Below are 16,784 nucleotides of genomic sequence, written 5' to 3'. Positions count from 1 at the left end.
GGAATTTGGCCATAATATTCCTAGGAGTTTTCCTTTGGGGATCTCTTTCAGGAGGTGATTGGTGGATTTTTTCAATTTCTATTTTGCCCTCTGGCTCTAAAATATCAGGGCAGTTTTCCTTGATAATTTCTTGAAAGATGATGTCTAGGCTCTTTTTTGGGTCATGGCTTTCAGGTAGTCCAATAACTTTTAAATTATCTCTCCTGGATCTATTTTCCAGGTCAGTTGTTTTTCCAATGAGATATTTCACACTGTCTTCTATTTTTTCATTCTTTTGGTTTTGTTTTATAATTTCTTGATTTCTTATGAAGTCATTAGTTTCCATTTGCACCATTCTAATTTTTAAGGAATTATTTTCTTCAGTGAGCTTTTGAACTTCCTTTTCCATTTGGCCAATTCTGCTTTTTAAGGCATTCTTCTCCTCATTGCTTTCGGGACCTCTTTTGCCATTGGGTTAGTCTATTTTTTAAGGTGTTATTTTCTTCAGTATTTTTTTGGGTCTCCTTTCATGATTTTCTTGCATCACTCATTTCTCTTCCCAGTTTTTCCTCTATTTCTTTTACTTGCTTCTCAAAATACTTTTTGAGCTCTTCCATGGCCTGGGACTGATTCATATTTTTCTTGGAGGCTTTGGATGGAGGAGCTTTGACTTTCTTGTCTTCTTCTGGTTGTACGTTTTGATGTTCTCTGTCACCAAAGTAAGATTCTATGGTCTGACTTTTTTTTGCACTGTTTGCTCAAGTTCCTAGTCAATTACTTGACTTTTAAACTCTTTGTTAAGGTAGGAGTCTGCTTCCAGTGTGGAGAATGTACTGTCCCAAGCTTCAGGGGTTTTGCGTAGCTGTTTTCAGAGATACTTCTAGGAAGCTGTAAATGTTCAGTTCTTCCAAGGTGGTATGATCAATGCAGAGGTGTTTACTCCTTTCCTGGCCTGTGCTCTGGGAGAGACCACAAGCACTCTTTTCTGCCTTGGAAATGTGAGGAAAAGTATTCCCTCTCCACTGCTGCCACAAGTTCCACCACGCCAGCACTCCTCCTCGCCCCAGGACCACCACCCAGGACTGTGATCCAGATCCAAGCACAGGCAAAGCAAGAGAATCCTGCCTCAGCACCAGCAAAGCAATCCCTACAATCCCCCTCTGATAAACCACTTGATGATCCCCCACCGTCTGTGGGCCGAGAGCTCTAAAAGCAACTGCTGCCCTAGGGTTGCGTCAGGACTGGGGCCAGAATACGCTCCTCTCTCACCCAGGTCTGACAGACCTTTCCTCCTGACCTAAGTTGTCTTTGGCATTTGTGGGTTGAGAAGTCTGGAAACCATCACAACTGCCTGTGATTCAGTCCTCTGAGGGCTACTCCACATTCACTGAGGTCCCAGTTTTTGCCTGCATGGCCCATACTGAACTGCGCTCCTCTCCCAGCCTGGTGCAACAGACCTTTCCCATCAACCATCCAAGGTTGTCTTGGGCTAGAAATTTGTTTCACTCTGGTTTTTTGTGGGTTCTGCTGCTCTAGAATTTGTTTAGAGCCATTTTTTACAGGTATTTGGAAGGCTTTAGGGGAGAGCTCAAGCAAGTCACTGCTTTTACTCCACTATCTTGGCTCCACCCCTGACTATGTCTATTTTTATAAGAATTTTTTTGTTTTTCCTTCCAAAAGAGTAAGGGATATGAGGAAGACAGATTTGTTAATTAAAAAAATTCAATTTACAAATTAATTTTCCTAAAGCACAGGTCTGACTATGCTGTTCCCCTACCCAATAAATTCCAGTGGCTCCCTACTGCCCAAAGGGTCATCTACATTCACCTTTGGTATTTAATGCCCTTCACAATCAGACTCTAATCTACATTTCCAGTCATATATACATTATTCTCCTTTTAACATTGTAAGAGCCAACCACACTCATCTTCTTCATGTTCTTCACAAATACTCTCCTGTCATGGGTGTCTTTGTACCTAGAATACTCTCTCCTCTCAGTTTCCTTTAAAGTCCAGTTTAAGCATTGCCTTCTGAATAAAGTCTTTTCTCATCTCTCATTAGCGTCTCTCTAATTTTTCCTGTATGTAGTGAGTATCTTATGCACTTATATACTCTTGTGTACATGTTATTTCAATGTCAATAAAATATAATTCTTTAAAAACAAGGGCTTTCTTTTGTCTTTGCATCCCCAGCTCCAGCATATGCTGACATACAGGTAATGTTTAATAAATACTTTATTGTTTTTCTTCATATGCATGAGTATACCCCACAGATTTGTCCTGGGCCCACTTCTTTTTCTCACTATATCTTCAGTGATTTCAATTAATCAAAATATAAACATTTATTAAGTGCCTACAATGTGCCAGACATTGCGCTAAGTACTAAAGATACAAAAGAGGCAGAAGATTGTGTGTTTCTTGAGGACAGGGACTATCTAATGAAGAGGCAACATGTAAACAAATATATACAAAGCAAGCTACGTGCAGGATAAATAGTAAATACTTTTAACTAAAAGAAGGCACTAGAATCAAGTTCGTCAACTCCTTTAAAGTTCAGCTATTACCTCTATGTAGATAACTCCCAAATTGAGCAGTTTCCCTGCAACATAAGTTAAGCTTACCCTTCCCTCCCCTCCTGTAACAAGAATCAATTTTCAGGAAAAGGTGACAAAGCATCCCAAGATCTAATTGGTCCCTGTTTCCATGACACAGCTTCCTGATCATCTAAGGGCATAAAAAGTCCCACTCATACAGCTGGGGCCCTCTGACTTGGTGGATTTTTTTTTTTAAGTCATTTCATTTATTTTTAGTTTTCAACATTCACTTTCATAAGATTTTGAGTTCCAAATTTTCTCCTACTCTCTCCCTTCCCCCATCACAAGACAGCCTGCAATCTGATATAGGCTCTACACATAAATTCACATTACACATTTTCACATTAGTCATGTAGTAAAGAAGAATTAGAATTGTAAAGAAGATAGGTTTACAACCAAGAATCACCTACCCAGCAAAACTAAGTATAATCCTGCAGGGGAAAAAATGGTCATTCAGTGAAATAGAGGACTTTCAAGCACTCTTGATGAAAAGACCAGAGCTGAATAGAAAATATATGATTTACAAATACAAGACTCAAGTGGAACATGAAGAGGTAAACAGGAAAGAGAAAATCATAAGAGACTTGTTAAGGCTGAACTGTTTACATTCCTGCATGGAAAGATATTTGTAACTCATGAGACCTTTGTCAGTATTAGGGTAGTTGGAGGGAAAAAAATTATATGTATGTATATATAGATATAGATAGATAGATAGAGGGTACAGGGTGAGTTGAAGATGAAGGGGTCATATCGGGAGAATAAAATTAAGGGGTGAGAGAGGATTATACTAGGAGAAGGAGAAAGGGAGAAGTAGAACAGGGTAAATTATCTCACACAAAAAAAAACAGAAAAGAAAAGGCTCTTACAGTGGAGGGGAACCGGGCGAAGGCGAGAGGAAATGAGTGAATCTTATTCTCATAGGATCTGACTTAAGGAGGGAATAACATACACACTCAACTGGTATGGAAATCTGTCTTACTCTACAGGAAAATGGGGGGAAGGGACAAGAGAGTAGGGGGATGATAGAGAGGAGGGCAGATGGAGAAAGGGGGTAATCAAAAGCAAATACTTCTGAGGAGGGACAGGGTCGAAAGGAAGAATAGAATAAATGGGGGGGTGGGATAGGATGAAGGGAAATAAAGTTAGTTTTTCCACAGCATGTCTACTATGGAAGTGTTTTGCATAACTGCACATATATAACCTATATTTAGTTGTTTGCCTTATCAATGAGGGTGGGTGGGGAGGGAGGAAGGGATAAAATTTGGAACCCAAAGTTTTAAAAACACATGTTTAAAAAAAAAATGTTTTCACATGCAACTGGGAAATAAGAAATACAGGAAATGGGGTACAGAAATCTATCCTGCCCTACAGGAAAACTGAAGGGGAAGGGGATAAGAGAAGCGGGGGAGAGATAGAAGGGAAGGTAGACTAGGGGAAGGGGTATTCAGAATGCATGCCATCTTGGGGTGGGGGGAGGGGCGAGATGGGGTGAAAATTTGGAACTCAAAATCTTATGGAAGTAAATGTTGAAAACAAAAAAATAAAGAAGAATTACCATTAAAAAAGTTATTTATACATAATTGGAAAATATTTAATGAAATAAATAAAAATACATTTTTGAAATTAAAAAAAGAATTAGAACCAATCGGAGGAACCAGGAGAAAGAAGAAACAAAAAACAAAAAAAAAAAGAGAGAAAGAAAAAATAGTATGCTTCAATCTGCATTCAGACTCCATAGTTCTTTTTCTGGATGTGGATAGCACTTTCCATCATGAATCTTTTGGAGTTGTCTTAGATCTGTGCATTGCTAAGAGGAGGTAAGTCTATCAAAATTAGTCATCGCACAATGTGGCTATTACTGTGTACAACTGTCTCCTGGTTCTGCTCACTTCACTCAGCATCAATTCATATAAATCTTTCCAGGTTTTTCTGAAGTTAGCCTGTTCATCATTTCTTATAGCACAACAGTATTCCATTACATTCACATACCACAACTTGATCAGCCATTCCCCAACTGATGGTCATCCCCTCAATTTCCAATTCATGAGCAGCCCCTCAATTTCCAGAAAGAGCTGCTATAAATATTTTTGTACATGTGGGTGCTTTTCCCATTTTTATGACCTCTTTGGGATACAGACCTAGAAGTGGTATTGCTGGGACAAAGGATATACACATGTTTATAGCCCTTTGGGCATAGTTCCAAATTGCTTTCCAGAATAGTTGGATTAGTTCACAACTCCACCAACAATGCATTAGTGTTCCAATTTTCTCATTTTCCATTCTCATTTTCCAACAATTATCATTTTCATTGTTTGTCATATTAGCCAATCTAATAGGTATGAGGTGGTACCTCAGAGTTGTTTTGATTTGCATTTCTCTAATCAACAGTGATTTAGAGCATTTTTTCATATGACTATAGTTTTAATTTCTTCATCTGAAAATTGCCTGTATATATTTTTTGTTGGTGGATTTCTTTTTCTTTTTTTCTTTTTTTTTAGGCAATTGAGGTTAAGTGACTTGCCCAGGGTCACACAGCTAGTAAGTGTCAAGTGTTTGGTCTGAGGCCGCATTTGAACTCAGGGCCTCCTGACTTCAGGGCCGGTGCTCTATCCACTGCGCCACCTAACTACCCTTCATTTTTTTTTTTTTTTTTTTTTTTTGCAATGGGGGTTAAGTAACTTGCCCAGGGTCACACAGCTAGTAAGTGTTATGTGTCTGAGGCCAGATTTGAACTCAGGTCCTCCTGAATCCAGAGCTGGTGCTCTATCTACTGAGCCACCTAGCTGCCCCCTGTTGGTGGATTTCTGAAGACCACAGCAAGTCACTATAGCCTTTACCATGTCCTGCCTTGATGACAAGAAGTGTCTTTACATGGAGATGAGGAAAGTCAAGTCCAGAGAAGCTAAGTGCCACTATATTCTTGTTGCATATCCTTGCTATGTCAGAGCAAAATACATTATTTTGTTAACTGTTCAATGACTCAGAAATGCCTCATTTCATCCCAACATTGAACCTAAACTAAGAAAGTGCTAGCATCAGAGCTCCTTCCAACATTAGCCCTGAACTCTCTCCTGAGCTCCAGTAACTGACTACTAGATATCCCTATCTGGATTTCCCATAAGCATTTCAAACTTGTTACATGTAAAACAAAACTCATAATTTCTCCCCTAAGCCACTTATCTTTTGAACTTGCTTATTTCTGTCAAAAATATCTCTATCTTTCCCATCGTCAAGGAAAGGTTCCCAGGAACTTCTCCCAGGGACGCAACCTTGGAATCATCCTTGACTCTTCACTTTCCTTCTCTCCAATATCCAATCAGTTACCATTTGTCAATTAATATCAAGTATATCTTCCTAGCATCTGGCAAATACATCCCCCTTTCTCTCCCCTTACAAAGCCAAAACACGAATTCAAGCCCTCAACACTTCCCACCTGGACTACTTCAATCCTAATCAATCTTCCTGCTCTAGTCTCTCCCTTCTCCAATCCATATTCTATATTGCTGCTAAAGCATATATCTGACCATATCATTGTCGTACTCAATAAACTCCAGTGGCTCCATCTTGGATCTAAGAGGCAATTAAAGTCCTTTATGATCTGATTCACACCTATCTTTCTAGACTTTTCACTCTAATCCCTTTATCCTCTCTACATTCCAGCCAACCTGGCTTGCTGTTCCACATATACTCGCCCCCTGCCACCACCTCTCATCCCACTCTGGAAGATTTCCCTTCTATCACTTAAAATCCCTAGCTTCCTTCAAGGCTCAGCTCAAATAACACCTTCTACAGGGAGTCCTTTCCTGATTCTTCCTGTTTTTAGTCTTCTCCTCCTCATATCCAAATTATTTTGTATTTTATATTTATCCTCATATCTGTTGTTTTTTTTCCAGTGGAATGCAAGCTCCATGAAGATAAAGTCTATTTAATTTTTATCTTTATATTTCTGATGCCTAGATCATAGTAGACATTGGATAAATACTAGATGATTTTGAATCCTCTTTTTCCCAATGGGCACTGACTTCACAGCTAGCAAGCTTTTTCCCCCCATAATTTGAAGATGTAAGGAGGTAAAGAAGTGTCTCTATGATAGAGACAGGAAATGGATCAAAGGCATAAAACCATCCCAAAAAGATAAGTAGTCAAAGATACGATCAAGTCTCAAAAGAACTGCAAAACACTAATAAACATATGAAAGAATGCTCTAAATCACAAATTATAAAAGAAATTCAAATCAAAAAGTCTGAGGTTCTTACTTTACACCCAGAAAACTGTCAAAGATAATAAACATGATAGGAATGGTTACTGTTGGAGGGGTTAGGAAAAGATAGATTAACTAATACACTACTGGTAGAGTTATGAATTGATACAAGCATTCAGCAAAGCAATCTGGAATTATTTGGAAAAAAATGACTGAAATGTCTACACCCTGTGACCAAGACCCCAAGAAGGTCAATGATAAAAAGGCCCTATATACAAACCAAAATATTTATATCAGCACTTTTTGCAGTGGCAATTAACTGGAAACCACCGAGATGCCCATCTACTTGGAAATGGCTAAACAAGTTGTAATATATGAAGATAATGGATTATTATTGTCCTGTAAGAAAAAAAAACTGTAGACTGAAAAGCAAAGGAAGATGGAGAAATTTAGATAAAGTAAAAACAAAAAATATCAATAGAAATATTTTTTAAAGTAAAAATATTAAGGCAAATGCAAATGTAATAGTCCTGGCAAAGCTTGAATTGGCTTTCTTATGAGGGTGTCTAAGTCACATGGAACCCTGGGAGTTACATTTCTTCCAAAACCCAGAATAGGAGGTCAGGACTGGAAGGCAAAATTTTCAGCTACAGAAAGAATTTTAAGAAGGAAAAGGAGAGAAGGAATAAAGGAGGGAAGAAGAGAGGGAAGAAGGGAGGAAAGAAAAAAGGGACACACCAAAAGGAAGAGATGGCAGCGCCACATCTAGTGTAAAACACCAGCAACTCCCCTCCTCGATACACCTTCTGTACAATCTATAGTTTTAGAGATTAACCTAGAGCATCAAGAGATTAAATGACTTGCTCTCCAGGATCACACAGTCAGCATTTTTTTCCCTTTACAATTCTAGTCACCTGAGTGAACAACTAGGATAAGAGAACACAATCTGATACCTTGATGTTTGAGCTTTGCTGTGTGACCCTGGGGGGAAAGTCACTTAATCTCTGGTTATTCTTGGTAAATCTCTAAGACTACAGATTGTACACAGGTGTATCGGTAGAGGTAGTTTCCTTATTGAGGTGTTTCTTATCCCAAGGAAATCAGAAGCCCCATTCCTCTACCCCTTAAAAATATAGAAACTACTGAAAAAGTAAAGTAGAAAAACAACAAAAAGTTTTTTCAGCTAAACTATATTGTGGAAAAGAGAAACAAAGAAGAGGCAGATCTTCTCCTCAGAGTGGATGAAACTATAGCCAACAACACAAAAATGACAGAATCAAATACTTTGGGATCCACGAGGGACCAGAAATGGTGACTTTTTCCCACCAGACAGAAAATGGTTTGGAAACGGGTACGGCATAGCATCCAAGAGCAAGACTGCACCCTCTGGTTCTATCAACTCATTCTAAGCTCCCTCCCTTTCCTCTGTCAGTGTCTGACTACAGAAAAGGAAGGCTGAAGGTGATGAGGATGGTCAGGCCTGTAATGACTTTTGTTTTACAATGACAAACTGGAATATGCTCAGAGGAAAGTAACCAGGATGGTGAGAAAGCTGGAGGCCAGGCCATATAAGCAACAATAGAAGGGTTACCATATAGAAAAGAGGCCATATTTTATCTGCTTGGCCTAGCTAGGAAAGAATTGACCTGAATAAATAAAATTCCTAATAATCAGGACTGTCCAAAGATAGAATAGGGTACATGGGGAGACTAAGTTCCCTTTCACTGGAAGTATTCTAGTACAAGCTCAACTATGATTTATCAGTTATTTGTGCTTTAGAAAGAAGGATGGACTAGTTGGGGCTGAGGGTCCTCCAAGTTTACTTGACTATAGGTGCACCTAAAAACTTCCAGGCTCAACTAGATCAACAAAGCTATAGATCACTTATTTGTAGCTGAAACATGTCATCTAGTCTTAGATGTCATCTAGTCCAAGGACATCAAAATGAAAGAGAAACTGGGGACACTAAAGCATAGAGAAGGATCACTGTGAGTTGCATATTAACTTAGAAAACCACATATTAATATTATCTGTTTTATCTTTTTATTTATTTTGTTAACTATTTCCTAATTACATTTTAATCTACCACCACATCTTTGACACCTCTATTTGGTCCAACTCCCCCATTTTTTACTGAATGTTAATTTGGTTTTTTTATCATGTGAATAAAATTCCTGCTTTATAATACTTTCTGTATCACAGGGCAATATATTATAACATAAATACAAGTTGATTGTTTGCTAAGATCCTTAACCCAAAGAGTAACAATTCTGAGGGCCAGTATAGATTTACCACTGACTGAAAACAGACATTAAGGGCATGTAAATAAATAAAAACCTTCTTCCTTAACCCACAGCCACCAGCAGGGACAAAGGGGATAAGTGATCAACTTAAGCAGTACTAAGGGGAAACCAGCCCAGTATAAATCTCTTAAATTATCAGTATAAAATGAAGATTTCCACAGTTTCATCACCAATCTGAAAAACAGAGAGGTTATTCAGAATACAGATTAATCAGGAAAGCAAATCAGAAATGCAATTATTTATTTGAAGTGATAGCTTTCACATTAGACACCAACTGCTTGATAAAATGACAACTTATTTACCATTACATGAGCTAGGGTTAAAGACAAAATTACCACAATTTGAAAACAAGATATCAAATCTGGATGCCAACAGACACTTTTTAGTAATAAGAAGTTAGGACCAAAATGACTTTGAATAAATGTAGATAGTAGAGGTGACCCCAGGATGACAGATTCACTATTTACAGGTACCATTTTTGATGATGTCCTTGAAAATCCACAATTTGTGATACTATTTATCATTTTCTCTACATTTATCCTTCAAAAGAGCAATCACTAACAAGATAATTCAAAATCTTGATATTCTAGGTACTAGACCTGTCAAAGCCGCTGTAATAGCTGAAGAAGGAACAGGGGCCTGAAAATTAAACTCCACTAAGCAAATCAGTTACAGCTACTGGTTTCTTTCTCTGAAACAATCAATATTTTACTCCTAACTACAGCTTCTGTACCTTTAGTCCAGATGAGTCAACAACCACTGATTAAACACCAAGTATATATTTGACACTGGGAGAAATACAAAGACAATTAAACAGGGTCACTGAACTCACGGGGCTTGCAATCTAAGGGAGGAGGAAATATGCAGAAATATGCAATACTGCAAACTATGGTACAATCCAGAACAGAAAAGAATAACATAAAGGAGATATACATGGGCATCTAGGTGGCACAGATGATAGCCCACAGAGTCTGGAGTCAGAAAACCCAATTTCTGATAAAGTCTCAGACATTTATTAGCTGTATGACTCTGGGCAAGTCACTTAGTCACCTTTTGCCTCAGTTTCCTCATCTGTAAAATGGGGATAATAACAGCACCTACCTCCCAAGGTTGTTGTGTGAAACTCAAATGAGATATTTGTAAAACACTTAGCACAGCACCTGGCACAAAATAGGCTCTATATAAATGTTAGTTATTATTAGCAATAATTATTTAAGTACTATTCAAGGATTTAAGCAAAGACCAAAGAGGATGGAAACACCTTGGAATTTGCAAGGGATGAAGGGAAGCAACATGTCAATTAATGCTTATTAAGCACCTAATATGTGCAAGGCACTGTAATAGGTAGGTACTGGGGATGCAAAAACAAACAAAAAAAATGAACAGTCCTTGCCCCTAAAAAAAGCTTACATGAAATTGAAAAGCAACTTGAGAGACAGTATTAGAAAGGGGTAGGGGAGGAGAAAGAATGGGAAAGGCTTTGAGGAAGTGGTAACTGAGTTAAGCCTAGAAATCTAAAAGGCAAAATGAAGAAAAGAATTCAAGTGGAAAAGCATTTATTAAATACCTACTAAGCAGGGTACTGTGCTAGGTCGTGGGGACAAACTGTCTAAAGGCACTGAGATAAAAGGCAGAATGCCAAGCTTGGGGAAGAAGTAGAAAGCCAGTTTGGCTGGAACGTGAAGTACAAGAAAGGAAGTAAAGTATGATAAATTTGCAAAGATAGGTAGGTTGGTAATTAACTAAATAGGAGAGGGGAAGAATAAGGTAAAAATAACTGGAGTTAACAGTGGTACCCTCAATAAAAATAGGTTTAAGTTGGGAAGGCCAATAGATAGAGTAAGGGGAAAGATAATAAGTTCTTTTTTAAGTTGTGAGTTTAAGATGTTTATGGGACACAGGTAGACATATCCAACAGATGATAATGAAAGACTAGACATGAGCTCATGAAAAAGATGAAGACTGAATATATATGCCTGGAAATGAACAGTTTAGAGATGGTAAACCAAACCCATAGGAGATGAGACACTAAGAAAAAGTGGAAAGAGAGAAGAGGGACCAACACAGAGACTTGGGACATATCTATGCATAAGGAATGGAACACAAATGATGAACCAGTAAATGAAAATAACAAGGCATAGTCAAACAAGTAGGAAAACCAGGAAATGAACTGGGAAGAAAATATTCAAAATATCCAGAAAGAACAAGTGTTAAACAGTGTCAAAAGACACCAAGCGATCAAAAAGGACTGAAGAAAGCTCAATAAATCTAGCAATTAAGAGTCTGTGGGCATCATAAGAGAAACAAATAAAAACAACTACAAGGTTTAACCTCACATCCAGCAGCTTGGCAAGAATCAGAAAAAAATGGAAACAGTCAATGCTGGAGATGGTAGAAAGACAGATACACTGTTGGTGGAGGTGTGAACTGGTATTACCATTCTGGAAAGCAACCTGGAATTATGCAAATAAAATGAATAAAATAAACTTTAACCCAGAAATGACACTACTAGGAATATACTCCAAGATCAGACAAAAAGAAAAGGGAGGGGAAAGGAAGAAAATAAGCATTTATATAGCACCTACTGGGTAGGTGCCAGACACTGAGTTAAGGAGTTTTTTTTACAAATATTATCTCATTTGATCCTCACAACAACCCTATAAGGTATGTACTATTATTTTCCCCATTTTACATTTGAGGATACTGAGGCAAACAGTGGTTAAGTGATTTGCCCAGGGTCACACAACTAATAAGTGGTCTGAGGTTAGATTAGAAATCAGGTTTTCATGACTGCAGGCTCAGCACTCTATACATTGTACCACCTAGAAAGGCCCCAAATACACCAAAATATTTAGCCGCACTTTTTGTGGTGGCAAAGAACTGGAAGTAAAGTAGCTGTCCATCAACCTGGTAGCTATGGGAGATGATAAAATTAAGGGAGATGAGTATAGTGGAATATTACTGTGCTATAAGAAACAACGAACATGATTAATACAGACAAGCAGGGAAAGGTTTATATGAATTCATGCAAAAGAAAATAAGCAGAACCAAGAAAACAGACACAATGAGAACAATAATATCAGCCAACAATTTCAATGGTACCTTAAGTTTTGCCAAGTGTTCAACATTTGATTCTCATTATGCTCTGGAGTAGGTGCAATTGTCATATTCATTTTACAGATAAGGAAACTCAGGCTCAGAGGCTAAGTGACATGTCTGGAGTCACACAGCTAGTAAGAACCAGAGGTAGGATCTGAACTCAGGCTTTTACTGTGTGATCCTTGAAACTCAAGTCTTCCTGACTACAAGTCCAGCAATAAATACACTATGTCATCTAATGGAAAAAACAACAAAAGAATCAAAACTGAATTCTTCAAAATTATATCGACCAAGCTTGGCCCCAAAGAGATAGGAAAATCGACTCCTTTGCAGAACTGAGACCATAGATCTGAAATACTGTATATGTCATAGTTTTCTGGTCATGTGGGTTAGTTGTGCAAAATGATTTTTTCCTAATTTTTTTTTTTTTTTTTTTTTGGTGAGGGTTTAAGTGACTTGCCCAGGTTCACATAGCTAGTAAGCATTATACGTCTGAGGCTGGATTTGAACTCAGGTCCTTCTGACCCCAAGGCCAGAGCTCTAGCCACTGTACCACTTAGGAGCCCCCCTCTTTTTAAATTCATTATTATAAGGGAGAGCCTTAGGGAATGGGGAGGTGGGGAGCCAGTAGGAAATATATATATTTTTTTAAAGCAACTTTAGAGAAGTCAGTGGTGGGGTGAAAACTCAGACTACGAAGGGTTATGAAACAAGTGTGAGGTAAAAAGGTCAAATCAATCTGTGTAGATGTACTTTTCTAGTTTATCTGTAAAATGGAGGCAATATAGGATGATGAATTGAGGGTCAGTCAATTAAATTATTTTTAAGAATGGGTAAGATTCAGGTATCTTATCTTTGCAGGCATCAAAGAAAGTGCCAGTGGATAGCTCCATCAATCAATGAGCATTTATTAAGTGCCTATAATGTTCCGGGCATTATATTTAGCATTGTAGATACAAGGATGAAATGGTCTCTGCTCTCAAGAAGCTTCCATTCTATTAGTAGAATATATAAGTAGATACAACATACAAAGTAAATAAAAGGTAATTTTGAGGGAAAAGCCCTATAAAGCTGGAAGGTCTCAAGAAAGGTCTAATTTAGGAGACTGCACTTAAGCTGAACTTTGAAAGAAGTTGGAGATTCTCAGAACCTGAAGCGAGGAAAGAGCATATTACAAGCGCGAGGCATAGCCTATTCAAAGTTTAGAGATCAAATGTCATGTGTGAGGGTCAGCCAGTTTGGCTGGACCATAGAGTGTGGGAAAAGGAAAAATATGCAAAAAGTGTAAAAAGGTTAAGTTGGAACCACACTGCAGAGTTTTAATGTTAAACAGAAGAATCTGTAATACATCCTGGCAATAAGAATGAACCAGTGGAGCTCACATCCAGTAGAGGATGGACATGTTCTGTGCTTTATGAACAGCACTTTGACAACTGTAGAGGATAGCTTGGAGAGAGGAAAAAATGGAGTCAGAGAGATCAATCAATCAATAAGCATTTATTAAGCTCCTACTAGATTAGGCATGGTGCCTGAGACACAAAAGATAAAAGCAAGATATGCTTTGACCTTCAGAAACTTACACCCTAATGGGGAAACATGTATGCATGTAGGTATTTACAAAGGTAACTTTAGGGGAAAAGACAGTAGCAACTGAGGGTGATGTCATTTAAAAGCCTCATGTAAAAGGTGCCCTATGAGCTGGGTTTTGAAGGAAACTAGGGATTCCAAGGGGCAGAGGTGAGGATGGAGCACACTTCAGGCAGAATGGATAGCCACTGTTAAGGCACAAAAATGGGAGGTTCAATGTTCCAGGAGAAAAATGGCAAGGACAGTTTAACTGCAGCACAGAATGTGGGAATAAAATTTACTAAGGATGAAATGTGAATAGCTTTAAATGCCAAAGAGGAGTTTAAATTTGACCCTAGAGGATCACAGAGAGCAACGGCAGGAGGTTTGGGCGGGGGGAAGCCCAGAAAAGTAATATAGTCAGACCTGAGCTTTAGGAAAATCACTGGCAATTACATAAAGGATGAATTAGATTAAGAAGCAGTTTAAGGTGAAGACCAATTGGGAGGCTACTACAATAATCCACAAGACAGGTAATAAGGACCTGAACAAGGGTAGTAGATGTGAGCAGAAGACCCGTGAAAGATAATGACAATGACAGTGCCTTCAACAAAAATGGAAAGTTAGGTAGAATGGATTTTGGATGAAAGAGAACTGTGGGGGCAGCTAGGTGGCACAGTGGACACAGCACCAGCCCTGGAATCAGGAGGACATGAGTTCAAATGTGGCCTCTTGACACTTGACACTTACTAGTTGTGTGACCCTGGGCAACTCACTTAACCCCACTGCAAAAGGAAGGAAAGGAAGGAAAGGAAGGAAAGGAAGGAAAAGAAATACCTAGTTTTAATGTGGCAGCTAGGTGGCACAGTGGATAAACCACTGGCCCTGGAGTCAGGAGGACCTGAGTTCAAATCTGGCCTCAGACACTTGACACTTACTAGGTGTGTGACCCTGGGCAAGTCGCTTAACCCCACTGCCTAGCCCAAAAAAAAAAAAAGAAAAGAAAGAAAGATAATTGTGTTTTGAATATGTTGAGCTTGAGATGCATATAGTACATCTAATTCAAAATGCCAAATCAGTGATTTGTGTCTTGAGACTGGAACTAAGAAAGAAACCACAGCTAATAGAGATCTATCTGGGAGCCATCTTTGTAGAGATTATAATTTAACCCATGGGCATTTATAAGATCATCAAGAGATAGTGGAGAGAAGAATGCCCAAGGGTTTTTGAGGGGACAGAGTATACATTTCAAGTGGGTACAAGCACTGAGAAAGAGTGTCAACCAAGTACTGAACTCTAAGAAAACGAAAATGACATGAAGGCTAGATGACTACACCCAAGGATCTAGATAGAGTCATTCAGTCAGTCAATAAACATTTATTAGGCACCTACTATATTCCAGGCACTGGGCTAAGCTGATGTGACAGAAATTCATGAACCTAAAAAGGATAGGTTCCTAAGTGACAGAATGAGGCTCTGGAAGAGGCACCAAAAAGTAAGAAGTACAGATAGTTCCAGCTTTACATAAGTGGACAATTCTGCCGACCTCTACATAAAGTGATTTTTATGTAATTCGAATTTACCAGCAGACATGGGGAAGGGAGTGAGGTAGGAAGGAGGCTGGCATGTAGTTCAAGGACATGTGGAGACCAGGGATAGAGAAGAGCAGGAAGAGGAACACTTGGAACAGGGCCAGCCAAATGGGGGACTGACAAGAACCAAGGTGGGGGGTGGGAGAGAGCACACAGCGGTGTGCACCAGACGTGTTGGGACCAGACACATGCACATGGGGCATAGACAAGGGTGAGTGTGATGTTCAAGGGAAAGGTCTCCTTTATCACAACCCCGAGGTCTCAAGCCAAGCCCTTGACCTTCCATTCTGCTTTCACCTGGAGGGATTTTTTTTTAGGGTCCTTTTCTTTGGGGATTTTTTGTAGAAGAATACACAGTAACAAAGTTAAAACAGATCATTTTTGTGGGGTGCAGATTTCTTTCATAATCTTTATGTAGAGTTGAATTTTCGAAAAGAAAGAACTGTCTGTATATTTATTCTTCCTCCTGGTCCAGTAGGAGCCAGGGAAGGGGGCCAATTCAGCCTCTTCCCCTGCAGTCTGCATGCTGACTTGGAAACCACAAATTAACGTTATCTATGTTGTATAGTATTTCTATTTTATTAAATTTTTTGAAATTAAATTTGTTAAACATTTCCTAAATGTATGAAGGTGTCTGCATGGCCCAGAAGTTTCCTTGAGTGCAAGAGTTAAGAAGGATATGAGAAGAGGTCTAAAATGAAAGGAAGTTTGCTATCAATAGAAAGGAATCTTCAAAGGGCAAAATGGAAAGGGAGAAAAGGGAAAAAGTGAAGAGTGTAGATGACAAGACAGTGGACAGAGATAAGGGAGAGATTTTTCCGAGAATCAAAAGGATTCAGGTTTACAAAGCCCTAAGGCATGGTTTTCTCAGAGAGCGAATGAAGCAAAGCACTTTCCTACATTTCAACATTGGAAACAGTTTTGCAGAGACTGCTCACCCCACGGAAAGTGAACTATGTTCCACATGAGATTCAGCATTACAGGTCCTGGTTGGGTCCTGGAGGCAAAAGGCCTATAGTCTGAGCATTAGATAGTTACAGACAGTTGACATATTTCTTTTCTAAGAAGATTTGGTTAAACAAGGCAGAATAGATAGTATAAAGCCTCCAAATCTAGCTCGAGAGAGGGATTAAAACTCCACCCTCCAGAAGCTAATAATGGTACCAAAAGGAATAAGTGCTGGGGGGAGGTGGGAGGGGAAAGGGGGCTTATATGTCAGCAATTCTACCTGGAAATTCCATAGTTATGGAAACTGCTGTTTTCAAATTGATAGCAGGCACAAAAAAAGTTCCTCTTCCACCCTACCTAGCTATAATAGCATTCAGTAGTAAGACAGGGATGAGCATTTTCAGCGCGCGCGCACACGCACACGCACACGCACGCACGCACACGCACGCGCGCGCACACACACACACACACACACACACACACACACACACACACACACACAC

General features: G+C 39.0%; 1 protein-coding gene across 4 annotated transcripts in view; it reads right to left on the bottom strand.

Moving 5' to 3' along the window:
- The window catches only part of UIMC1 (ubiquitin interaction motif containing 1), a 136,152-nt gene that overhangs the window by 93,603 nt on the left and 25,765 nt on the right, over positions 1 to 16,784 (bottom strand). The window lies entirely within an intron of this gene.

The sequence above is a fragment of the Vombatus ursinus genome, unplaced genomic scaffold (genome assembly GCF_900497805.2).
Source record: "Vombatus ursinus unplaced genomic scaffold, bare-nosed wombat genome assembly UNPS02014785.1, whole genome shotgun sequence".
Taxonomy (NCBI): Eukaryota; Metazoa; Chordata; class Mammalia; order Diprotodontia; family Vombatidae; genus Vombatus; species Vombatus ursinus.
Note: the sequence above shows the minus strand (reverse complement) of the source record. Positions and strands in the feature narration are given on the sequence as shown.